This window comes from Pan paniscus, chromosome 18 (genome assembly GCF_029289425.2).
Source record: "Pan paniscus chromosome 18, NHGRI_mPanPan1-v2.0_pri, whole genome shotgun sequence".
Lineage (NCBI taxonomy): Eukaryota > Metazoa > Chordata > Mammalia > Primates > Hominidae > Pan > Pan paniscus.
Genome location: NC_073267.2, coordinates 34942907 through 34961750, shown reverse-complemented (window position 1 = coordinate 34961750; position 18844 = coordinate 34942907). Strand labels below are relative to the sequence as shown.

General features: G+C 36.3%; 1 pseudogene; it reads left to right on the top strand.

The window, feature by feature from the left end:
* The window catches only part of LOC129394097 (zinc finger protein 519-like), a 37602-nt pseudogene that overhangs the window by 4941 nt on the left and 13817 nt on the right, over positions 1 to 18844 (top strand).

Sequence of the window (18844 nt, the reverse complement as noted above, 5' to 3'; positions counted from 1 at the left end):
TGTAGGCTCCACCTCTGGGGGCAGGACACAGACAAACAAAAAGACAGCAGTAACCTCTGCAGACTTAAATGTCCCTGTCTGACAGCTTTGAAGAGAGCAGTGGTTCTCCCAGCACACAGCTGGAGATCTGAGAACGGGCAGACTGCCTCCTCAAGTGGGTCCCTGACCCCTGACCCCCGAGCAGCCTAACTGGGAGGCACCCCACAGTAGGGGCAGACTGACACCTCACATGGCTGGGTACTCCTCTGAGACAAAACTTCCAGAGGAACGATCAAACAGCAGCATTCGCGGTTCACGAAAATCCGCTGTTCTTCAGGCACCGCTGCTGGTACCCAAGCAAACAGGGTCTAGAGTGGACCTCTAGCAAACTCCAACACACCTGCAGCTGAGGGTCCTGTCTGTTAGAAAGAAAACTAACAAACAGAAAGGACATCCACACCAAAAACCCATCTGTACATCACCATGATCAAAGACCAAAAGTAGATAAAACCACAAAGATGGGGAAAAAACAGAGCAGCAAAACTGGAAACTCTAAAAAGCAGAGCACCTCTCCTCCTCCAAAGGAACACAGCTCCTCACCAGCAACGGAACAAAGCTGGATGGAGAATGATTTTGATGAGTTGAGAGAAGAAGTCTTCAGACCATCAAACTACTCCGAGCTACAGGAGGAAATTCAAACCAAAGGCAAAGAAGTTGAACACTTTGAAAAAAATTTAGACAAATGTATAACTACAATAACAAATACAGAGAAGTGCTTCAAGGAGCTGATGGAGCTGAAAGCCAAGGCTCGAGAACTACGTGAAGAATGCAGAAGCCTCAGGAGCCAATGCGATCAACTGGAAGAAAGGGTATCAGTGATGGAAGATGAAATGAATGAAATGAAGAGAGAAGGGAAGTTTAGAGAAAAAAGAATAAAAAGAAATGAACAAAGCCTCCAAGAAATATGGGACTATGTGAAAAGACCAAATCTACATCTGATTGGTGTACCTGAAAGTGACAGGGAGAATGGAAGCAAGTTGGAAAACACTCTGCAGGATATTATCCAGGAGAACTTCCCCAATCTAGCAAGGCAGGCCAACATTCAGATTCAGGAAATACAGAGAACGCCACAAAGATACTCCTCGAGAAGAGCAACTCCAAGACACATAATTGTCAGATTCACCAAAGTTGAAATGAAGGAAAATATGTTAAGGGCAGCCAGAGAGAAAGGTCGGGTTACCCACAAAGGGAAGCCCATCAGACTAACAGCGGATCTCTCAGCAGAAACTCTACAAGCCAGAAGAGAGTGGGGGCCAATATTCAACATTCTTAAAGAAAAGAATTTTCAACTCAGAATTTCATATCCAGCCAAACTAAGCTTCATAAGTGAAGGAGAAATAAAATCCTTTACAGACAAGCAAATGCTGAGAGATTTTGTCACCACCAGGCCTGCCCTAAAAGAGCTCCTGAAGGAAGCACTAAACATGGAAAGGAACAACTGGTACCAGCCACTGCAAAATCATGCCAAAATGTAAAGACCATCGAGGCTAGGAAGAAACTGCATCAACTAACGAGCAAAATAACTAGCTAACATCATAATGACGGGATCAAATTCACACATAACAATATTAACTTTAAATATAAATGGACTAAATGCTCCAATTAAAAGACACAGACTGGCAAATTGGATAAGGAGTCAAGACCCATCAGTGTGCTGTATTCAGGAAACCCATCTCATGTGCAGAGACACACATAGGCTCAAAATAAAAGGATGAAGGAAGATCTACCAAGCAAATGGAAAACAAAAAAAGGCAGGGGTTGCAATCCTAGTCTCTGATAAAACAGACTTTAAACCAACAAAGATCAAAACAGACAAAGAAGGCCATTACATAATGGTAAATGGATCAATTCAACAAGAAGAGCTAACTATCCTAAATATATATGCACCCAATACAGGAGCACCCAGATTCATAAAGCAAGTCCTGAGTGACCTACAAAGAGACTTAGACTACCACACAATAATAATGGGAGACTTTAACACCCCACTGTCAACATTAGACAAATCAACAAGACAGAAAGTTAATAAGGATACCCAGGAAATGAACTCAGCTCTGCACCAAGCAGACCTAATAGATGTCTACAGAACACTCCACCCGAAATCAGCATAATATACATTCTTTTCAGCACCACACCACACCTATTCCAAAATTGACCACATACTTGGAAGTAAAGCTCTCCTCAGCAAATGTAAAAGATCAGAAATTATAACAAACTGTCTCTCAGACCACAGCGCAATCAAACTAGAACTCAGGATTAAGAAACTCACTCAAAACCGCTCAACTACATGGAAGCTGAACAATCTACTCCTGAATGACTACTGGATACATAACGAAATGAAGGCAGAAATAAAGATGTTCTTTGAAAGCAACGAGAACAAAAACACAACATATCAGAATCTCTGGGACGCATTCAAAGCACTGTGTAGAGGGAAATTTATAGCACTAAATGCCCACAAGAGAAAGCAGGAAAGATCCAAAATTGACACCCTAACATCACAATTAAAAGAACTAGAAAAGCAAGAGCAAACACATTCGAAAGTTAGCAGAAGGCAAGAAATAAGTAAAATCAGAGCAGAACTGAAGGAAATAGAGACACAGAAAACCCTTCAAAAAATTAATGAATCCAAGAGCTGGTTTTTTGGAAGGATCAGCAAAATTGATAGACCACTAGCAAGACTAATAAAGAAGAAAAGAGAGAAGAATCAAATAGATGCAATAAAAAATGATAAAGGGGATATCACCACCAATCCCACAGAAACACAAACTACCATCAGAGAATACTACAAACACCTCTATGCAAATAAACTAGAAAATCTAGAAGAAATGGATAAATTCCTGGACACATACACCCTCCCAAGACTAAACCAGGAAGAAGTTGACTCTCTGAATAGACCAATAACAGGCTCTGAAATTGTGGCAATAATCAATAGCTTACCAACCAAAAAGAGTCCAGGACCAGATGGATTCACAGCCAAATTCTACCAGAGGTACAAGGGGGAACTGGTACCATTGCTTCTGAAACTATTCCAATCAATAGAAAAAGAGGGAATCCTCCCTAACTCATTTTATGAAGCCAGCATCATCCTAATACCAAAGCCGGGCAGAGACACAACCAAAAAAGAGAATTTTAGACCAATATCCTTCATGAACATCGATGCAAAATCCTCAATAAAATACTGGCAAAACGAATCCAGCAGTACATCAAAAAGCTTATCCACCATGATCAAGTGGGCTTCATCCCTGGGATGCAAGGCTGGTTCAATATACGCAAATCAATAAATGTAATCCAGCATATAAACAGAACCAAAGACAAAAACCACATGATTATCTCAATAGATGCAGAAAAGGCCTTTGACAAAATTCAACAACCCTTCATGCTAAAAACTCTCAATAAATTAGGTATTGATGGGATGTATCTCAAAATAATAAGAGCTATCTATGACAAACCCACAGCCAATATCATACTGAATGGGCAAAAACTGGAAACATTCCCTTTGAAAACTGGCACAAGAGAGGGATGCCCTCTCTCACCACTCCTATTCAACATAGTGTTGGAAGTTCTGGCCAGGGCAATTAGGCAGGAGAAGGAAATAAAGGGTATTCAATTAGGAAAAGAGGAAGTCAAATTGTCCCTGTTTGCAGATGACATGATTGTATATTTAGAAAACCCCATTGTCTCAGCCCAAAATCTCCTTAAGCTGATAAGCAACTTCAGCAAAGTCTCAGGATACAAAATCAATGTACAAAAATCACAAGCATTCTTATACACCAATAACAGAGAGCCAAATCATGAGTGAACTCCCATTCACAATTGCTTCAAAGAGAATAAAATACCTAGGAATCCAACTTACAAGGGATGTGAAGGACCTCTTCAAGGAGAACTACAAACCACTGCTCAATGAAATAAAAGAGGATACAAACAAATGGAAGAACATTCCATGCTCATGGGTAGGAAGAATCAATATCATGAAAATGGCCATACTGCCCAAGGTAATTTATAGATTCAATGCCATCCCCATCAAGCTGCCAGTGACTTTCTTCACAGAATTGGAAAAAACTACTTTAAAGTTCATATGGAACCAAAAAACATCCTGCATCACCAAGTCAATCCTAAGCCAAAAGAACAAAGCTGGAGGCATCAAGCTATCTGACTTCAAACTGTACTTACTACAAGCCTACAGTAACCAAAACAGCATGGTACTGGTACCAAAACAGAGATATAGATCAATGGAACAGAACAGAGCCCTCAGAAATAATGCCACATATCTACAACTATCTGATCTTTGACAAACCTGACAAAAACAAGCAATGGGGAAAGGATTCCCTATTCAATAAATGTTGCTGGGAAAACTGGCTAGCCATATGTAGAAAGCTGAAACTGGATCCCTTCCTTACACCTTATACAAAAATTAATTCAAGATGGATTAAAGACTTAAATGTTAGACCTAAAACCATAAAAACCCTAGAAGAAAACCTAGGCATTACCATTCAGGACATAGGCATGGGCAAGGACTTCATGTCTAAAACACCAAAAGCAATGGCAACAAAAGCCAAAATTGACAAATGGGATCTAATTAAACTAAAGAGCTTCTGCACAGCAAAAGAAACTACCATCAGAGTGAATAGGCAACCTACAAAATGGGAGAAAATTTTCACAACCTACTCATCTGACAAAGGGCTAATATCCAGAATCCACAATGAACTCAAACAAACTTACAAGAAAAAAACAAACCCATCAAAAAATGGGCGAAGGACATGAACAGACACTTCTCAAAAGAAGACATTTATGCAGCCAAAAGCACATGAAAAAATGTTCACCATCACTGGCCATCAGAGAAATGCAAATCAAAACCGCAATGAGATACCATCTCACACCAGTTAGAATGGCAATCATTAAAAAGTCAGGAAACAACACGTGCTGGAGAGGATGTGGAGAAATAGGAACACTTTTACACTGTGGGTGGGACTGTAAACTAGTTCAACCCTTGGGGAAGTCAGTGTGGCGATTCCTCAGGGATCTAGAACTAGAAATACCATTTGACCCAGCCATCCCATTACTGGGTATATACCCAAAGGACTATAAATCATGCTGCTATAAAGACACATGCACACATATGTTTATTGTGGCAGTATTCACAATAGCAAAGACTTGGAACCAACCCAAATGTCCAACAATGATAGACTGGATTAAGAAAATGTGGCACATATACACCATGGAATACTATGTAGCCATAAAAAAGAATGAGTTCATGTCCTTTGTAGGGACTTGGATGAAATTGGAAATCATCATTCTCAGTAAACTATTGCAAGAACAAAAAACCAAACACCACATATTCTCACTCATAGGTGGGAATTGAATGATGAGAACACATGGACACAGGAAGGGGAACATCACACTCTGGGAACTGTTGTGGGGTGGGGGGAGGGGGGAGGGATAGCATTAGGAGATATACCTAATGCTACATGACAAGTTAATGGGTGCAGCACACCAGCATGGCACATGTATACATACATAACTAACCTGCACATTGTGCACATGTACCCTAAAACTTAAAGTATAATTTAAAAAATTTAAAAAATAAAAAAATTAAAAATTTAAAAATTTAAAAAAAAAATAAATTTTAGAATTTATTTTTATTTCTGTGAAAACTGATATTGGAATTTTAATAGGGATTACATTGTATCTGTAGATCACTTTGTGTAGTGTGGACATTTCATCAGTATTAATTTTTCCAGTCCATGAACAAGGGATATCTTTACATTTATTTGTGTCTTCTTCAATGACATTTGTCAATGTCTATTTTTTTTTTTTTGAAATGGAGTCTTGCTCTGTCACCCAGGCTGGACTGCAGTGTTGCAATCTTGGCTGACTGCAACTTCTGCCTCCCGGGTTCAAGCCATTCTCCTGCCTCAGCCTCCCGAGTAGCTGGGACTACAGGCACCCGCCACCACGCCCAGCTAATTTTTTGTATTTTTAGTAGAGACAGGGTTTCACCGTGTTAGCCAGGATGGTCTTGATCTCCTGACCTCGTGATCTGCCTGCCTCAGCCTCCCAAAGTGCTGGGATTACAGACGTGAGCCACTGTGCTTGGCCCATCAATGTCTTATAGATTTTACTGAGCAGATCTTTCACCTCCTTTGTTAAATGGAATCATAAGAATTTTATACTTTTTGATGCTATTATAAATTGGATTGTTTGCTTAACTTTTTTTCTCAGATCATTTATTGTTAGTATATAGAAATGCAACTAATTTTTGTATGTTAATTTTGTGACCTCAGCTTTACTGAATGAGTTTATTAGCTCTAACTCTTTTTGTATACTCTTCAGGGTTTTCTATATATAAAATCACCTAATCTGCAAGCAGATAGAATTTTAATTCTTCATTGCCAATGTGAGGGCCTTTGATTTCTTTTTCTTACCTAATTGCTCTTGTTGCAGGGCTTGTGAGCCGCCAAACTGGGGCTTATCCTGGGAAGGTTCATGGCTTCACTCAGGAAGAATTCAAGTGCAAGATAGTGGTAGAAGAAAACAGCTTTATTGAGCTGGCAGTGTTGCAGCTCTATGAGTGCTCCTGTGGAGCGAGGCTCCCCTGTAGGCAGTGTGCTGAGAGGAGCAGTTCTGCAGTCATGTACTTATATACCCACTTTTCATTACATGCAAACTAAGGGGCAGTGTTTTTTCCCTTCAATTTTTTGGAAGAATTTGAGAAGGATGGACATTAATTCATCTTTAAATGTGTGATGCAATTCACCCATGAAGTCATTTGGTCATGGGCTTTTTCTCATTGGATTTTTTATTACTGCTTCAATCTCCTTTCTTATTATTGGTCTGTTCAGTATTTCTGTTTTTTGTGATTTAATCTTGGTGAGTCATTCATTTCTAAGAATCTATTTCTAAGTTATCCAATTTGTTGTCATATAATTGTTCATAGTAGTCTGTTATTATTCTTTGTATTTGTGTGTTGTCAGTTGTAATGACTCATCTTTCTTTCTTTCTTTCATTTATTTATTTATTTGAAACAAGGTCTCACTCCAATGTCCAGGCCAAAGTGCAGTGGCGTGATCATGACTCACTGCAGCCTCAACCTCCCAGGCTCAGGTGATTCTCCCACCTCCCACGTAGTTGGAACTACAGGTGCACACCAACGTGCTCAGCTAATTTTTGTATTTTTTAGAGAGAGGGGTTTCACCATGTTGCCCAGGCTGGTCTCCCACTCCTGAGCTCAGGTGATTTACCTACCATGGCCTCCCAAAGCGCTGGGATTACAAGCATGAGCAAGTGCACCCAGCCCATTTATAATTTTTTGAGTCCTCTCTCTTTTTGTTCCTTTGCTTAATCTGGCCAAAAGTTTCTCAATTTTGTTTTCTTTAAAAAATTCAACTCAGTTTCTTTGATCTTTTCTATTGTCTTTCTATTTAGTCTCTTTTTGTTCTAATTCTTACTATTTCCATAATTATGCTAACATTGGGATTATTTTGTTCTTCTTGTTCAAGTTTCTAGAGGATTAGAGTTAGATTTTTTATTCAACATCTTTTTCTTCTTAATGTAGGACTTTATTATTATAAACTTCTGTATTAGAACTGTTTTGGTTGCATCCCAGAAGTTTTGGTTTGTGTTTCCAATTTCATTTGTCTCAGGATATGTTTTGATTTGTCTTTTGATTTCTTCTTTAACCCATTGATTTTTCAGGAGTGTATTGTTTAATATTCACATATTTGTGAGTTTCCAGTTTTCTTCCTGCTATTGATTTTCAGTTTTATATCAGTGCAATCAGAAAAAAAACTTGATATAATTTTAATCTTTATAAATTTGAAAAGACTTACTGTTTTTTACTTTTGGTTTAACATGTCATCTATCCTGGAGAATATTTCATGTATTCTTAGAAGACTGTGTATTCTCATATTGTTGGATGGGATGTTATATGTATAATTAGTCTATAGTATTATATGAGTGCACTGTTTTCTTAATTTTGTGCTTGAATGATCTATCCATTTTAAGTAGGGTACTGATGTTCTCTTTTATTGTATTTCTGTATATTTCTCTTTCCAGTTCTGTTAATGTTTGCTTTATATATTTAGGTATTCCAGTGTTGGGTGCGTATATCTATTTAATTGTTCTAACCTCTGGACAAATTAACCTCTCTATTATTATATAGTTAACTCCTTTGTCTCTTGTGACAGATTTTGTCAGACAGCCTGTTTTATTTAATGTAAGTATAACTACCCCTGCCTGCACTCTTTTGTTTACCATTTGTATGGAATATCCTTTCCAGTTCTTTCACTTTTAGCCTAGGTTTGTCCTTAAATCAAAAGTGAGTCTCTTGTAAGCAACCTGTCACTGGATTTTTAAAAATTCATTCAGCCACTCTCTGTTTTAAATTTGTTTTGTGCTGCTATATCAGAATATGACAGGGTATTTTGTAAGGAAATGGGTGATTTATAAGGAATACAAGTTAATTTAGCTTATGATTCTGGAAGCAAGGAAAGCAGAGAGCATGACACTGGCATCTGGTGAAGACCTTTATGCTGCATAATAACATAGCCAAAGGCATGACGGGGAGAGAGCTCCCTTTTATAACAAATGCACACTTGTGATAATTAATCCACTGCTGTGATAAGGACATTAATACATTCATGCAGGCAGAGCTCTCATGGCCTAATCACTTCTTAAAAGTCCCACTTCTTAATTCTATCACAATGGCTATTAAATTTTAACCTAAATTTTGAAAGTGACATTCAGTCTATATCAGTGTCTGTTTATTGGATAATTTAACCTCTTTATATGTAATTACTGATAGGTAACCATTATAATTTTGTTTTCTGTTTTATACTTCATTTGTTTCTTTTTTCCTCTTATGCTGTCTTCCCTTTGGTTTTGTTAATTTTTTGTCTTGTTTTTATATACTTTGGTTACTTTCTCTTTTTATTGTATGTATCTACTACAGTTTTTTTCCCCAGTGGTTATAAGACTTACATAAACATTATATAACAGTCTAGTTTAAGATGATAATAATTCAACTTTTATACATAGAAAAACTGTACAGCTTTCCTCCCCTTCACACATTTTACATTATCTATGTCACACTTTAAAACTTTTTATATTGTGTATTCATTAACAAATTATCAGCTATACTTTTTAAAAATACTTCTGTTTTATAGTTCTTATACTAGAATTAAAAGTGATTTATGTACCACCATTACAGTATTCGAGTATTCTGAATTTCACTATGTACCATTTCCAGTGATATTTGTAGTTTTAATGTTTTCATATTTAGTTTGCATTTCATCATTTCAACTTGAGTAATTCCCTCTAGTCCTTTAGCATTTCTAGACAGGTCTAGTGGTGATGAATTCCCTTAACTTTTTTTTGGTGGGGGGGCCTTGAAATGTCTTCATCTGTCTTTTATTTCTAGAAGATGCTTTGTTGTATATAGCTTCTCAGTTGTCTTTTTTTTTTAATCTTCCTTCTTTCAGCACTTTGAATATATGGTATAACTCCCATTTGGCCTGTAAGGTTTCTGCTAAAAAATCTACTGATAACATTATAAAGTTTCCCTTGTATGTGAAGAATCTCTTATCTCATGCTGCTTTCATGATTCTTGCTTTGTCTTTGAATTTTGACAATTTAATTATAATATGTCCCAGGGATATCTTCATTAGGTTCTTCTTGCTGTAGTTATTTTGAGCTTTATGAAACTGGTTGTTCATATCCTTTTCCAGATTTGGGGAATTTTAAGACATTATATCTTTAAATAATCTTTTTTTCCTGTTTCTTTCTTCTTCTGAAAATCCTAAAATATGTATATTTGTTCACTTTATGATATATAGCCTATATGCTCCCTTCTTGCTTTCATTTTTTTCTAATTGATTACTTTCAAATGACCTGTCTTTGAGTTTGCTGATTTTTTTTTTTTTTTCATGATTGAGTCTCTTGTTAAAACTGTTACATTTTTTCAGTTCTTCCATTGTTCACTTTAGTGCCAAGATTTCTGTTTGGTTCTTTTTAATGGTTTCTATTTCTCTATTAAAAGTCTCATTTTGTTCCAATATAGTATTATGAAGCTTTTTAGTTATCTATCTGTGTTCTTTTGAATCTCACTGAAATTCTTTTTTTGTTTGTTTGTTTGAGATGGAGTCTCGCTCTGTTGCCCAGGCGGGAGTGCAGTGGCGTGATCTCAGCTCACTGCAAGCTCTGCCTCCCGGGTTCACGCCATTCTCCTGCCTCAGCCTCCCGAGTAGCTGGGACTACAGGTGCCCACCCACCATGCCCGGCTAATTTTTTGTATTTTTTAGTAGAGGCGGGGTTTCACCGTGTTAGTCAGGATGGTCTCCATCTCCTGACCTCATGATCCACCTGCCTCGGCCTCCCAGTGAAATTCTTTAAGATGATTATTTTGAATTATTTGTCAGCCAACTTTCAGATCTCCATTTCTTTGGAGATAATTACTATGGCTTTTTAGTTTCCTTTGGTGGTGGTGGTGGTGGTTTGCCTGATTCTTTATAATCTGTGTAGCCTTATGTTTATTTCCCTGAATGTGAAGGAGCAAACATCTCTTCCAATCATTATAGACTAGTTTTGGGAAGTAAATACTTTATTCTTTCGGATCCCTGAGCTGATGAGATTTTGACTAAGATTGCACTTGAGTGTGTTGGAGCTGTGTCACATGACTGCTACTGGGTCTGCAGTGGGTTTTATGGTTGACAGACCTATTAGGAGGGCATAGATAGTCATGGATCCTGTCTGTTCTCTGGGAAGACAACTTTCTTCAGGATCTTGAGCATTGGGGCTGGTTCTAAGATAAGGAATTGTAGTTGTTTCTGCAGAATGGGGGTGCTGATAGAATAGATGTGGACAGGTGTGGCTCCTGCTGAGTCTCTGGGAGTGGTTTCATCCAGTCATTGAACAAGTCACTGATGGACATGACTGACCCCTGGTCACAGCTGAGAGGGTCTGGAACTGATTCACAGGGGTGCTGCAGGATATGGGCCCTGGGCCCATGGCTTGTCTCCTTCCAGGTTTCTCATTGAGCAGAACTGCTCCCAGACCCTGGCTGACAGAAAGTAGAGCCAAACTTACAGGGCTACTTTAAGATTCACAGTGAGACTAATGTGAGCAAGTCTAGCTCCAGGGGCACAGATGTGTGTGCTTTCAGGCAGGTCCCAGGTTGAGCAAAACTCCTGACCTGTGGCTGCATGAAACTGGAGCAAAGTTTCAGTGCCACTTCAGGATTCCCATTTGGGTCAGTGTTGGCAGTTCTACATCCAGGGGCACAGATGGATGTTTTTCCCTGAGGGTCCCTGTGTGGACAGAACTTTTTCCAGACCATGACTGAGAAGTGATGGAGATGGATTTTGCCTTATTCAGGGGCCACAGACAGGATCACGGTCTTCAGGCCTGTCACCTGAATCTCAAGTGGGAATGAATCCTCCTGGATTCTTGGCAGATTTTTCGAGCAGCAGGACCAAGGCCAAATGAGCTATAGTTAAACCTACGGTGGGATATGGCAATTTTTTTGTTTTGTGTCCAGAACCATAATCAACAAGCCTACCCTTCAGTTAAGGACTTGTCCTCAAATTGTCCTCCTTGATCTTGGGCTTCAGCCGGGCATCAGAAATTCTGACCTGGATCGCAAAGCTCCCATAAAGGCATGGCTGCCACATTATGTTGTGAGAAATATGCATGGGGGCCTTCTATTCTGTCATCTTGCTTATGTTTCCAATCCTATATGTTTCACTTTTGAAAATATATCAAATTTGTGATATTTGGATTGAAAAGTTCTGAAACAAAATGCTCGAATATGCACATTGTATAAGATGTAAATTAGATTACTAGTGGGCACCATGTATTTATTAATATGTTTGATTATAAGTTTAAGTTTACTGCAAGCAAAAAAGAATTATTAAGATTTATAACCATTTTGTATTTAAATGATGTATAATTTAATTCCAAATACTGACTTTATATTTTAGCAATTCTCACCATATTTTGCAACATTTATGTTGTTCCTTGATTTGGAAATATAAAGCTTTTCTTAGCTTCTAAAGACTTTATTATAGCCATTATATTTTGTGTAAGAATAGCACCAATATATTGATAACATGATAAAGAAGTTTTCCTAGTGTCTTTTAAATATTTATTCATTAAACTTTTCTCATTAGATCTAATTATTAGTGATTATAATGCATTTTCTGTGACATTTTACTGCCATTCATTGAATGGCAATGATTCAAAATGCCTGTTCTTCATGGGTGCACACAGTTGATAACTGCAAATATCTAAAGGATTATTTTTTAATAGAATATCTATGTTGTATTTATTATTTTATGCACTAAAATTTCTCTTATTCTTGTTATTGATTCCATATGATTGTGTTTCTTTTTTTTCAGATAGGTTTCCTTAGATCAGTTAATTGCATTTTTGTTTTTCAACCTTGATATTATGAGTTGGATGATGATTTTCAACTCTGTACACTTTAAGACAATATAATGTTTAATTTATATATGAATTAGCTATATGCCTGTTGCTTATAAAATACTACGTGCTATTCATCTGTATAAATATTGCCTCTACTTTGTTCATGATTTGTCTTGTATTTTTTTTCTTAGCTGTTAATGATCGCTTTATTCTTTCTAGATAAGTAGTTTAGGAAATAATCTTAAATTCACAATCTATTGTTTGGATCTATATAATTATGTGAGAGGAACACTTTTGTTCTTTGAAGGTGATTTTTGAAACATTTTATAACTATCTCTTTTAGGTAGCCAAATTTTTAATGGTGAAAACATATAATTGTCATCTCAAACATTTTTAAGTGTACAGTTTATTAGTGTTAAGTATAGTCATATTGTTTTACAAGAGGTTTGTAGATCATTTTTATTTTACAGAAGTCAAAGTGAATACCCATTAAACAACAAATTGTCCTTTCCACACTTCTCTCCAGCTCCTGAAGAGCACCATTCTGCCTAATGTTTCTATGAGTTTGGCTACTGTAGATACTTTATGTAAGTGTAATCAAACAGTGTCTCTTTCTTTTTGACTATCTTATTTCACCTAACAATATCCTCAGGGTTTGTCCTTATTATAATATTTGTCAAAATGTCTCTGATTTTTAAGGCTCAGTAATGTTCTGTTGTGTATCTGTGCCACATTTGTTTAATCTGCTCATCCATAAAGGGACGTTTTGATTGCTTCCAGGTATTGTCTTTTGGGAGTAATGCTGCAGGGTACATGGGTGTGCAAACATCTATTCCACGTTCTGTTTTGAATATGTTTGGAATATTTTGGATACACGGATGTAGTACCATGTGTATGTTCTTGCTTTTTGTTGCCTCATCCTTTGATAGTATATCAAAAAATTCATGCCAAGACCAATTTTCATGACCAAGCTTTCCCCTTATGTATTCTTCTAGGAGTTTTACATTTATAGGTTTTATGTTTAACTTTTAGTTTGCTTTTTAAATTGATACAATGTTAATTGTACATATTTATTGGGTATAATTTTATATATATGTGTGTGTTGTATAATGATCATATCAGGATGTTTAGTGCATTACCTCATGTATTTGATAATTCTTTGTAGTGAGAACATTCAAAAGTCTCTGTTCTAGCTGTTTTATTTTAATTTTTATTGTTTGTAGAGACAGGATCTCACTCTATCACCCAGACTGAAGTGCAGTGGCACAATTATAGTTCACTGTAACTTCAAACTCCTGGGCTCAAGTGATCCTCTGGCCTCAGCTCCCCAAGTAGCTAGGACTACAGGCATGTGCCACCATGCCTGGGTAATTTGTTAAAATTTTTGCATATAGGGTCTCACTACATTGTCCAGGCTGACCTTGAACTCCTGACCTCAAGTGGTCCTCCTGCTTCAGCCTCCCAAAATGCAGAGATTACAAGGATGTAACACTGTGACTGGTCTCTTCCAGCTATTTTGTAATATGCAATACCCTCCTATTAACCATTGTTATCCTGCTGTGTAAGAGAACACTAGAACTTATTTCTCCTATGTAATTGTAACTTTATGCATGTTAACCAACCTCTTTCTCTTTCTGCCCCTTCAGTCTCTGGTAACAACTGTTATATTCTCTGCTTATTATCAACTTTTGTTCCTTTTTTTTTTTTTAGGCAGAGTCTAGCTCTGTCACCCAGGCTGGAGTGCAGTGGCGTGATCTCAGCTCATGGCAACCTCTGCTCCTGGGCTCAAGCTATTCTCCTGCCTTAGCCTCCCAAGTAGCTGGGATTACAGGCACGCACCACCATGCCCAGCTAATTTTTTGTATTTTTAGTAGAGACGGGGTTTCACCATGTTGGCCAGGCTAGTCTTGAACTCTTGACCTAAAGTGATCCGCCCACCATGGCCTCCCAAAGTGCTGGGATTAGAGGCATGAGCCACCGCGCCCAGCCCTTTTTTTCTTTCTTTCTTTCTTTTTTTTACATTACTCATTTGAGTAAGATCACAAAGGGTTTATCCTTCTGTATACGGCCTATTCACTTAACATGATATCTCACGGTTCATCCATGTTATTGCAAAGGACAGGATTTTATTCTTTTTGAATGGCTGAATAGTATTTCATTGTGCATGTATACCACATTTTCTTTATCCATTTATCTCGGTGTACATTTGGATTGATTTCATATCTTGGCTGTTATAAAGAGTGCTGCCGTAAACATGGGAATGCAGCTATGTTTTTGACACATTGACTTCCTTTATTTTGGATATATACCCAATAGTGGAATTGCTAAATCATATGACAGCTGTATTTTTAATTTTTCAGGAACTTCCATACTCTTCTATAGTGGCCATACTACTTTACAATCCCATCAACAGTGTACATGTGTTCTCTTTTCTTCACATCCTCACCAATACTTGTTTTAGTTATAATTTTGTCTTTTTGATTATAGTCATTTTAAATAGAGTGTGATGGCGTCTCATTGTGGTTTGGATTTGCATTCCCTTGATGATTAATTATGATGAGCATCTTTTTATGTACCTGTTGGCCATTCGTATGTCTTCTTTTCACTAATGTCTATTAAGGTCTTTGGCACATTTTTAAATTGGATTAATGTTTGTCTTATTTTGAGATTTCAAATTTCTTATGTACTTGACATTAACCTCTTGTCATATATATAGTTTGCGAATATTTTCTCCCGTTGTCTATGTTGTCTCTTCACTCTGTTATTTCATTTCATATGCAAAAATGTTTTAGGTTGATGTAATCTCATTTGCCTATTTTTGCTTAGGTTGCCTTGGCTTTGAAGTCTTTCCAAGTCCGATGTTGTAAAGTATTTGCCCTGTTTTCATCTAATAGTTTCATAGTTTAGGGCATTACATTTAAGTCTATAATCCATTTTGAGTTGGTTTTTGTATAGGATGAGGGTTAGGGGTCTAGTCTTACTCTTCTGCATATGGATATTCAGTTTTTTCCTGCACCATTTATTAAAGAGATTGTCCTTTCCCCAAAGTGTGTTCTCGGCATCTTTGTTGAAAATCAGTCAGCTTTAGGTGCATGAATTTATTTATGGACTCATTGGGCATGTTGGTCTATGTGTTTGTTTTAATGCCAGTACAATGCTCTTTGGGATACCATAGCTTTGTAGTAAATTTTGAAGTCAGGTGCTGTGATGCCTTCAGCCTTGTTCCTTTTGCTCAGGATTGCTTTGGCTATTCAGGGTATTTTGTAGTTCCATGTACATTTAGTTTTTGTGGGGGTTTTTTCTATTTTTTGTGAAGAATGTCATTGGTATTCTGATAGAAATTGCATTAAATCTATGGGTAGCATGCCCATTTTAATAATATTCTTCCAATATATAAACACAATATATTTTCATTTATTCACATGTATTTCATTTTTTATCCATGTTTTATGATTTTCAGTGTAGAGATCTTTCACCTTTTTATTTAAGTTTATTGCTGGGTATCTTAATTTTTTATAGTTATTTGTATACACAGAAAAAGTATTTGACAGAAGTCAACATTCTTTATAGTGAAAACTCTAAGCAAATTATGTATAGAAGGTATGTATCTCAACAAGGTAAATATGACAAACTAGTGTTAATTTACCAAACAGGGAAAAGATGAAAGCTATTTCTCTGAGATCTGTAACATGATAAGGTACCCAGTTTCACCACTCCTATTCAACATAGTACTAGAAGTCCTAGCCAGAGCAATAAGTCAAGAGAAAGAAGTGAAAGGCATTCAAATTGGAATGGAAAAATGAAATCATCCTTGTTTACAGACAAAATGACCTTGTATATTAAAAAAACATAAAGCATGACACCAAAAACCTGTCAGAACTAATAAACAAGTTCTGTAAAGTTGCAAGATACAAAATCAACATACAAATATCAATAGCATCTCTGTGTGCTGATAGAAAACCATCTGAAAAAGAAAATAAAAAATGCAAGTTACAGTAGCTACAAAATATAAGTCAGTCCATTTTGAGTTCACATTTGTAAATGTGCAAGGTAAGGTAACTTTATTTTTTCCTTGTGGATTTCCAATATTCCCAAGCCTGTTTGTTGAAGAGACTGTCCTTTTCTCATTGTGAATTCTTGGAACCCTCATTGAAAATAAGTTTACTATCTACATGAGTGTTTATTTCTGGATTCTCCAATCTGTTTCATCTTTTATTTACCTTTACGTCAGTAGCACACTGTTTTGAGTACAATAGCTTTATAGTATGTTTTGAAATCAGAAAGTATGATGCCTCTTTGTTTTTCTTTCCCAAGATTGTTTATCCATATGTGGAAGACTTTTATCCATCTGTGGTCTCTTGAGATACCACAGACATTTTAGACTATTTTAATACTTGTGCGAAAAGTTCCATTAATATTTTGATGGAGAGTGCATTGAATCTGTAGATTCAATGGGTAGTATTGACATCTTAACAATATTGTCTTCAAATTCTTGAACAAGAGTGTGTTTGAGAATTTATTTAATTTTCACATATTCGTGGACATGCCATTTTTCTTTCTGTTCTTCTAGTTTTATTCTGTTGTAGTAAGAAGTGATGCTTTGTGTGATTTTCATCTGGTTAAATTTGGTAAGACTTTTGCAGCTTAACAGGTTATCTATCTGTGATAATGTATCATGTATGGTTACAGATATTATGTATTCTGCTGTTGAATGGTCAGTTATGTATATGACTGTTAGGTCTAATGGTCTATAGTGTTGTTCAAGTCCTCTGTTTCCTTATTCATCTTCTGTCTCTTTTATTCTTTCCATTACTGAAAGTGGAGTATGGAAGTCTCCTACTACTATTGTACTGCTGGCTACTTATTGCTTCAATTCTGTAAAAGTTTCCCAGTTGCAGCATGTATTTGAGAGGTGTGATGTTATGTGCATATATGTTAATATTTATTATAGCTTCCTGGACAATGAACCCTTTTATAATTATATAGTGCTCTTTCTTATCTCTTGTGATATGTTTTGATGTAACATGTATTTTAACTAATATGACAGTATTTTACTTTTCTCATTATTTTTTTTCCATTCTTTCATGTTCAGCTTATGTGTGTTCTTAGATCTAAATTTGGCCTTCCATAGAAAGCATGGAGTTGGATCTTTTTTCTTGAATTTATTCAGCCAAGTTGTCTTTCGAATTTATTCATTTATGTAGAAAGTAATTACTGAAAGAGAATGACTCACTATTGCATTTTGTTCGCTTTTTTGTTTTAGGTCTTGTATCTATTTTGGTCCTGTTTTCCTCTCTTGCTATCTTCCTTAGTGTTTTGTTGATTTTTGTAGTGACATGTTTTAATTCCTTTCCCACTTCTCTCTGTGTATCTGTTATAGGTATTTGCTTTGTGGTTACCATAGATATTATGTAAAACATCTTAAAGTTATAACAATTTACCTCAAGCTGCTAACCTTAATTGCATACAAAAATCCTGCCTCTTTAGGAACCCTCCATTGTATTTTATTGATTTCACAAATTATATCACTTTATACTGTGAATCCATTAGCACAGATTTGTGGTTATTTTTAAGTGTTTGACTTCAAATCTATAGCAGAATTAAAAGTATTCTCTGCACTGTCGTCATAATACAGAATATTTTATTGTGTATATAATTACTGTTACCAGAAAACTTTATATTTTTATTAATTTTGTGTTACTATTTACCATCATTTTATTTTTCAATATGAAGAACTGTTTCTCTTTAGCACTTCTTTTAGAACAGATCTAGTGGGTATGAATTCATTTGGCTTTTGTTGATTTTGAATATTCTTTATTTCCAAATTTTTAAAGGATAGTTTTGGAAGATAACATTTTCTTGATTGGTAGTTGTCATTATTCAGCACTTTGAATATATCATTCTTCAACTTTCTGACCTGTGAGATTTTTTGCTGAGACCATCTGCTGGTCATCCTATAGGAGTGGGCCTTGTATATCAAGTCACTGGGGGTTTTTTTGTTTTTTGTTTTTTGTTTTTTGGCTTCTAAATTCCCTTTGTTTGTAACTTTTGAATCTCTGATTAGAATGTGTCTTGTTGTGGGTCTCTTTGTGTTGCTACTAGTTAGAGTTGGTAGAGTTTCATTAAATTTTAGGCCATTTTCTCCCTCAAATTTGGAAAATTCTCAGCCATCATTTCTTCAAATAAATTTTCTACTCTTTTCTCTCTCTTTGCATTCTAGAATTCCTATTATGAGCATATTGGCCTACTTGATAGTATCCCATTAGTCCCTTAGACACTCTGTTGTTTTCTTTTTTTCTTTTTACTGTCCTGACCATAAACTTTCAAATAACTTATTACCAAGCTTGTTGGGTTTTTTTCTCCTACATCAAGTCTGCTGTTGAACCCTCTA